Source organism: Centroberyx gerrardi, chromosome 22, assembly GCF_048128805.1.
Source record: "Centroberyx gerrardi isolate f3 chromosome 22, fCenGer3.hap1.cur.20231027, whole genome shotgun sequence".
Lineage (NCBI taxonomy): Eukaryota > Metazoa > Chordata > Actinopteri > Beryciformes > Berycidae > Centroberyx > Centroberyx gerrardi.
This window is the reverse complement of record NC_136018.1, coordinates 15,984,915-15,992,090: the sequence shown is the minus strand read 5'-3', so window position 1 is coordinate 15,992,090 and position 7,176 is coordinate 15,984,915.

The window sequence follows — 7,176 nt, the reverse complement described above, 5'->3', positions numbered from 1 at the left end:
TTGACGTGAAAGAGCTACTCAGCCGAGCCGAGCCGTCATTAACATAGCCTATAATTTGATAATATTGAAATATATATTGTAATAGAGCAGACAAAAGTATGACAGATTCCCAAAGACCACTTGCTAATTGTAGTCAGGTGGATGGAAATCATCTGACTCAAAATGTCAATATTTACTACTACTTCCGGGTATGAGGTTGTGGACTAAACCAAGCCGCTGAAATAGGGGTGTCGGATTGATTTGGTTTGATCTCTTCAGCAGCCCACATTATATGAAGACTTCTGGGATTTTTTATATTGAGGTAAATTTCATTAAATCTGGCGTTTGTACAGTTCAGAAGTTTATGTTTACTCTGGGGCTTTTTAATTGCAGCATGTATGTATGTACTGTATGTGTGTGTGTGTGTGTGTGTGTGTGTGTGTGTGTGAGAGAGAGAGAGAGAGAGAGGTAGAGATGACAGTAGTGTGGAATGAGGTTTTGCATGAGAGAGGACAGCAGATGTCAGTCTTGCTCTTTTGTGGTACAAGGTGGCCTCAAAACTTGCTTTTTAAACACATTTCCATACATTACTGGCTAATGGCATGTATTTAAAATATATTGAATTGGCCAGAAAACAGGATTTTATTTTTAATATAGGCCCTGTAACTATCTGATTAGGTTGCTATATGTGGCCTTAGATAATACAGAATACAGTGTAGTCAAATTCCAATATTTCTGAGCTTATTCACTAAGTGGTTCATTCAGAATAAACAATTTACTAATATTTACATTAGCAGTGGTGTGAAGCAGATTTCCCTAATATTCCTATAATAAAAGTATAATATCACTATAATATTCCTATAATATTACAGGAACTGAATGTTGAGTTTTAGTGACCTTATCATACTTTATAGGATAATTTTACTTATAGTAGCTGCACGGTATTTTCAAGTTTTGCCGTGATATTAATATAGTATCCTTCTAAAATATATTATAGGATTACCATAGTTGTTGTTGCCTCTAGCAAACATTCTGCCCAAAAGATTGGAAAGTGAATCAGGAGAGCAGCCACAGTGCTGCTTTAAGTCCTAAAATAGGGACTGAAGCAGTAGGAGTTGGGTTGGGGTTCAAACCCAGGCACTAACAAGCAGCATGAGATTACAGGGTGTTGCTAATCACAAAACTGCCTGCCAAACATATTCCTTCAGAAAAAATACTATGGTAATCCTATAATAAAATTTAACAGGATACTATATAACTATCACAGCAAAACTATAAGTCCTTATGGCAATATTGTAGGAATATCATAGTGACACCATAGGAGATAAAAATAATTACCATAAAGTATGATAAGCTTACTGCAAACTCACAGCTGAACATAAGTCCCTATTGGAATACTTTTCATTGTAAATGTATTGTATAATCAGTGTCTCTGGTGCTTGCATTTCATTTGACTAACCAAAGCAGTAATGTAATTGCGGGTATGCAGGAGTGTAACCACATCTTTGAGAATATCTTTCTTTTTCTGGGCATATTGTTCATTCTGCCATATGTCACATATTGCATGGTGGGTCACAGAACCCACCTGTCAGTCACAGCAGAGTCACAAGGCTACGGACCTACACTTCTTTTGACTGGAAACCTGTGATAGTAAACTGTTTAGTTTACCATTACCAAGGGCTTTGATGTCATGTAGAAACTAAGGGAACTAAGGGAAATTGAACAGATATCTATATGAGTGAATCTCTGCTTTTATACCATGTGAATCCATTTATCCCTAATTCTGCCTTTAAAAATGTGATGACATGATTTATAACCTCCATTTTAAAACATAAGAATGAAAAAATGAATGCATAGTAAAGACTTTATACTCTATCATTGCAGAATAAATAGACTTCTTTTCTATGCTATTACAATGAAATAAGTAATGTTACTGTATATAGTTCCATTTCTAAGATTCTCCTGTTAAAACTCAGCCATACCATGGAAAGTATATGAAAATATATCCGTATACCTCTAAAGTGCTTCACTGAATAATAGCAAATGGAGAACTTGTGTTTATTCAGACTTGTATATTTGCCTGAAACCTCATAAGCCTTAATATCTCTCTCTTTACCAGGGGGAATTCCCTTTTAGCTGACTGGTTGCCTCTTAGTTTCTGTAATTGGACACCGGTGTTCAAATTTGATCTCTTATTTACCAGCATATTTACATATTACATTTTTCAAGATCTGACAAAATTGGAATAGTGATATTAGCTGTATGCAGATATACTGTAGTAAATAACTGTTTAATTGCCTCCTCAGTCACCACTAGATGACACCAATGCTCACACTTATTCCTTAAATCCAGGACTGGTAAAGCCCCGGTGACTGAATTATCTTGGATTAGCAAATTCTTTTACGACACATTATGAAATGTAAATATATTGGCATAAATGTATTAATAGACAAAGGACTCGTGGCAAGAGCAAAGTTAGTAGGCAGATGTTGAGTCAGAGTGGGAAGAGGCATTGTTTGGGGCGAGCGTTTGCATATCAGTCTTCAAAAGTTTGTTGGTGCAAAGCGCCCTCGATGAGCTGGGACTGTCTCGCTCAGTTAAGAGAGAATCGTTCAGACACCACTTAAGTCCCCCACTGTCCACACGGTTTAGTTAAATAGTGGTTACATGCACCATTAGTTTTGATCCGGGCCTATTAAAGAGATTAAATGATTGATCAACAGCCGAGGGATAAGAACAAGCCCTCCACCGGAGTCTCATGTCGGTGTGCAGAGGGAGAGACGGGAGGATCTGCTTCACCAGTTCTGTCATGACAACAAACATGTCAGAACCAGTAACACGCATGCTGTTGCTCTGCTGATGCTCGACTCTGCAGGGTGAAATTAAAAACATTAAGATCAACTCTGAGAACAGAGGATGTGCTCCTTTAATTCAGGATGCATTAAGAATTGATGTGGCATACATTACCATATTAATAGGATGACAGAGCAACATAATAATCTAATATGCAATTTACAATATAAAAGACAAGATGTTAAAATAAAGCTGCTGGATGTACAGTATGTAGCCTACAAATTATTATTTATTTCAACATTTAATCCAATTAAGTGAGTTGATAATTTACTAAAAAGCAATTTTTTAATAATTCAAGCTTTTGACATGTAGCTTATCAGAAAAAAACCCAATTTGTTAATTTTCTTTGTAAACCAATAATAACTGAATGAAACTAATTTTATAATTGCTTCATTATATTACTTAATGGTCTTTATTAAAATAAATTGCACCAATAAATTAGCTGGTGATAATGTTCCATTATTAGCCTAATGACTTAGGCATAAGCAGACTAAGCTCTGAAATACATGTAGTAATTTAAAAGGTTTTAACATTTTCTATAATATATTTTCTTAAATTTAATCTTCAATTTCATGCATTTGATAAGCATTTAAATGGCTGCATGTAGGTAACTTTCTGCATGCTTTGGTTGAGAACATTATTATCCACAAATGACTTGAACCATAGTTTGATTTTGGAGAGGGAGAAAAAAAACTCCAGTTAGTCTAAAAGTCAGCGAATGCTAAGTCGAGGTTTACACCGCATGAAAGTATTTAGAGAGCCAAGCCGACATCGACATAACAAGGAAATATCTGTCTTTATGCATCATCATCTGCGAGGGTTATCTATGATGTTGCTGCAGTTTGCATGCGAGCGCCCCGTGCATGAGGACAGATCATGTGTTCCCCTGTGTTTCTGTCCCACAGGTCTATTAAGTGAATTCTCCTTTTTATTTGACACCCCTGTACAGGGCAAAATAAAACAAGCAAAGCCATTCTGGGATGCCCATACAAAAATTGTTTGGAAAGAGAGAGGGAAAAAAAAGTTTAAAGTTTTGTAATGATGTGATGCTCATGTACAGTAAATATGCCACACACACATGTTTTTCAGTAGCTGTCCAGCTGAGTTGAGATCAGTTCATTTCAGGTCAGTTTAATTCTGTTTAAAACTTTTTATTGCAGTGCACTGAATTCAGTTCAGTTTGGTGCAGTTCAGCCGCAGTTCAATTCAATTTAGATCAATAAAGTTGAGTTCAGCTCATCATAGGGACTGACAATATATGCAGAACTAAGCTTCTTATCTATATCTATATCTATCTATCTGTAGATTATTGACTTCAGTTTAATGTGTTATTTTTCAGCAGTCTAATCAGGCACTCGTGCAATGTGCAGAGATTACTATAAAGTTGATATTCTTTTGAATAAGCTCTACAAATGAGATTTCAGTTTGTATTATTGATTTGTTTGGTGTTGCAAAATCCAAATGATATTTTTGCTCATATTATCCTTCATAACCAGCCATCTCTCCTGTGTTTTAAACCCTTTAATCCAATATGTTTGCTTGTTTTTCTTTCCCTAGGTCTTTAGTATTTGTCTTTCTGCAGTATGTAAGTCTACAGCATCATTTAAAGGTCCCATAACATTCAGTTTTCATGATTCAAATATACTATGGTTCAGGATAAGAATAATACTCTTTGTGATGTTTTGCAAATAAATGCAACTAATTTAAAAGGGTATGTAATGTGAAGACTAAATCACAATACTGGACCCTGATTGGCTGACAAACCACCAGCTCCTCTATTATTCAGCTGAGGTAATGCTGCTGACTGGAGGCTTTCCAGTTCAAATGCTGTAAACTGGCCTGATTGGAGGGATTTCAATAATTCTTTAGTGAGGGAAGCCAATCAGCACCAAGTCCAGTTGTGAGGCGTTTACTGGAGTTGCCTGTAAAAATTGATGTATTTTTGAAAAAAAAAACAATAACTTAACCAATCAAACAAAATCAAATCAAATTTTAACAATGTCTTGATTAAATATATTTAATCATATATGTATATACACGTGGAAGGAAAATTTTAATTCCTATAATAGGGCCCCTTTAAATTATCCCACGTCCCCTTTGACACAAGACTATAGTACATTAATTTACGCAGTATTTGAGTCCATAGCAATATTTTTTTTTCTAACATTTTATTGAGGATTATCAGAGTACATAGTATATGTACTGTGCATTCAGGTGCAGATTAACAGTATAATCCAGATGTATCTATTTTTCCTTTTTATACAAAAGTATAAAAACAGGCAAGAAATGAAACAACTATAGATAAAAAGTATATTTTTACACAATATTTCTCCCTCTTTTTTTTTATCCTCCTTGAGTGTAGGACTTAAGCGTATGAGTGTACACACAACAGTATGTAAGACCACAGCCGCCGTGTTTTGCCCCCTGTGCATATGCTATATCTGCTCGCCAGTAGCCGGACGATCTCCTGCAGCATTTCGACACACGGTGTTGCAGCGCTGCGGTGGGAGGTCTGCTTTACCAAACATACCCAGCGGCCCTGTTAGCTGTTAGCTCGCCCCGGTGACGCCTCGCAAAATCTCTCCCTCCTCCCCGGCCCGCGCGCACAGCCCCTCCAACGACGGTGCTCGCATTACCCAATGGGTATAATTATTTTGCGTTTCGCTGCTCTTCATTCTCTGTCTCTCTCTCTCCCCTCTCTCTCTCTCTCTCTCTGTCTCTCTCTCGGCTGGGTCTTGACACGGGGGTCCAGGCGGAGGGCCGCGGGGCCGGTGCTTGGTGTTCACAGCACACTGAACGCCACTCACTGCACCGCGGCTCTGAACAGGTGGGGGTGATGGGAAGGGGAGTGGGGGGTGGGGGAGGTGGGGGGTATTACTCACTGGCTGCCAAGGCCCCTGGGCTGGAGGGGGGGTGGGGGGGGGAGAGGCCCTGCTGCCCAGCAACCCACCTGCCCGCTTCCCTCTCTCTCTCTCTCTCTTTCTCTCTCTCTCTCTCTCTCTCTCTCTCTCTCTCTCTCTCTCTCTCTCTCCATATTCAGTTTCCTGTTTCACTTGACTCTCTCTCTCTCTCTCTCTCTCTCTCTCTCTCTGTCTCGCTTTCTCTCCCTCCCCCTCTCTCTCTCTCTCCAGTCCCTGGGCAGTGAGCAGGTCGTTCGTCCTGGCACCACCACTCTCTCGTCCCTCTGCCTGCTGGAGGCGGGATGCTTCAGAGCTGCCCACCATGGAGGAGGGAGAGAGAGAGAGAGAGAGAGAGAGAGAGAGAGAGAGAGAGAGAGAGAGAGAGAGAGAGAGAGAGAGAGAGAGGAAAGCAGAGTGAAAGGTAGAGAGACAGTAAGAAAGGGAAGGGGGAAGGGCAGGAGGAAGGTAAAGACCCAGGGAAACAAACTTGAGCCGCTCGTACGGCGGCACTTTACGAGGCGCTGTGTAGCGTGACGCCCTCCCGCTGCCGCTCTGTCCCAAGGCCTGATGGGAAGACACAGTGGCGGCGGCAGCGACGGTACATAGCTCACAGCCTGAAAATCAACATATGTACTCATCATCCTGCGCTTTTCAGGGAAGGGAAAGATTTTTCTTTTCTACAGAACGAAACCTTGTCAGCCGCGTCTCGTGATGATGGTAAACTGCCTCCTTTTCCCTCCGAGCTCCAGATCGGAGCCCGGGCAGTTGGGAAGGGGGGGGGGTAGGGGTGGGGTTGGGGGGTTGGGGGGGGACCGGCGTGTCTGCTGCGATTAGCGTTTGCGGCGGGCCCCTGCCGCCGCAAACGGGGCTCGTCCCGGAGATTAACGGGCGCCGCGCTGTCATTTCTCCCACGGGGGGCTCGTCCCGCTGTCCTCTCCCGTCCCGGATCGCCTCGCTCTCCGGGTGAGGCGGCGTCGAAGTCGACTCGGGGGCAACAGGCTGGGAGAGGCTCCAAACCTGTTGAGGCAGACCGTCCCGCAAAAGTGCCCGCAATCGAAGTGACAGATGTAGGGGGGGGGGGGTAGAAAGCGCGTGGACGAGGACGTCTCTCCCTGCGTGGCGGGCAAAATCAGTTCCCCTGGCTGTTGCCTTTCAAACACACACATGCACACATGCACGTATGTAACACACACATAAACACACATGCACGCGCACATACACACACACACACACACACACACTACAACTTGAGCAGATGAGGAGTCGAGAGGGGGGCTGAGGTGGAGGGGGAGCAGCGACTCAGGTCCTCTTGATGGTTTGTGAAGTTTTTCTTCAGTTTCTGTGTGTGTGTGTGTGTGTGTGTGTGTGTGTGTGTTGGGTGACGTTGGACGTGGGACAGAGCAGAGGAGAAAGGAAAGGAAAAGGAAAAGGAAAAGGGGGTCTG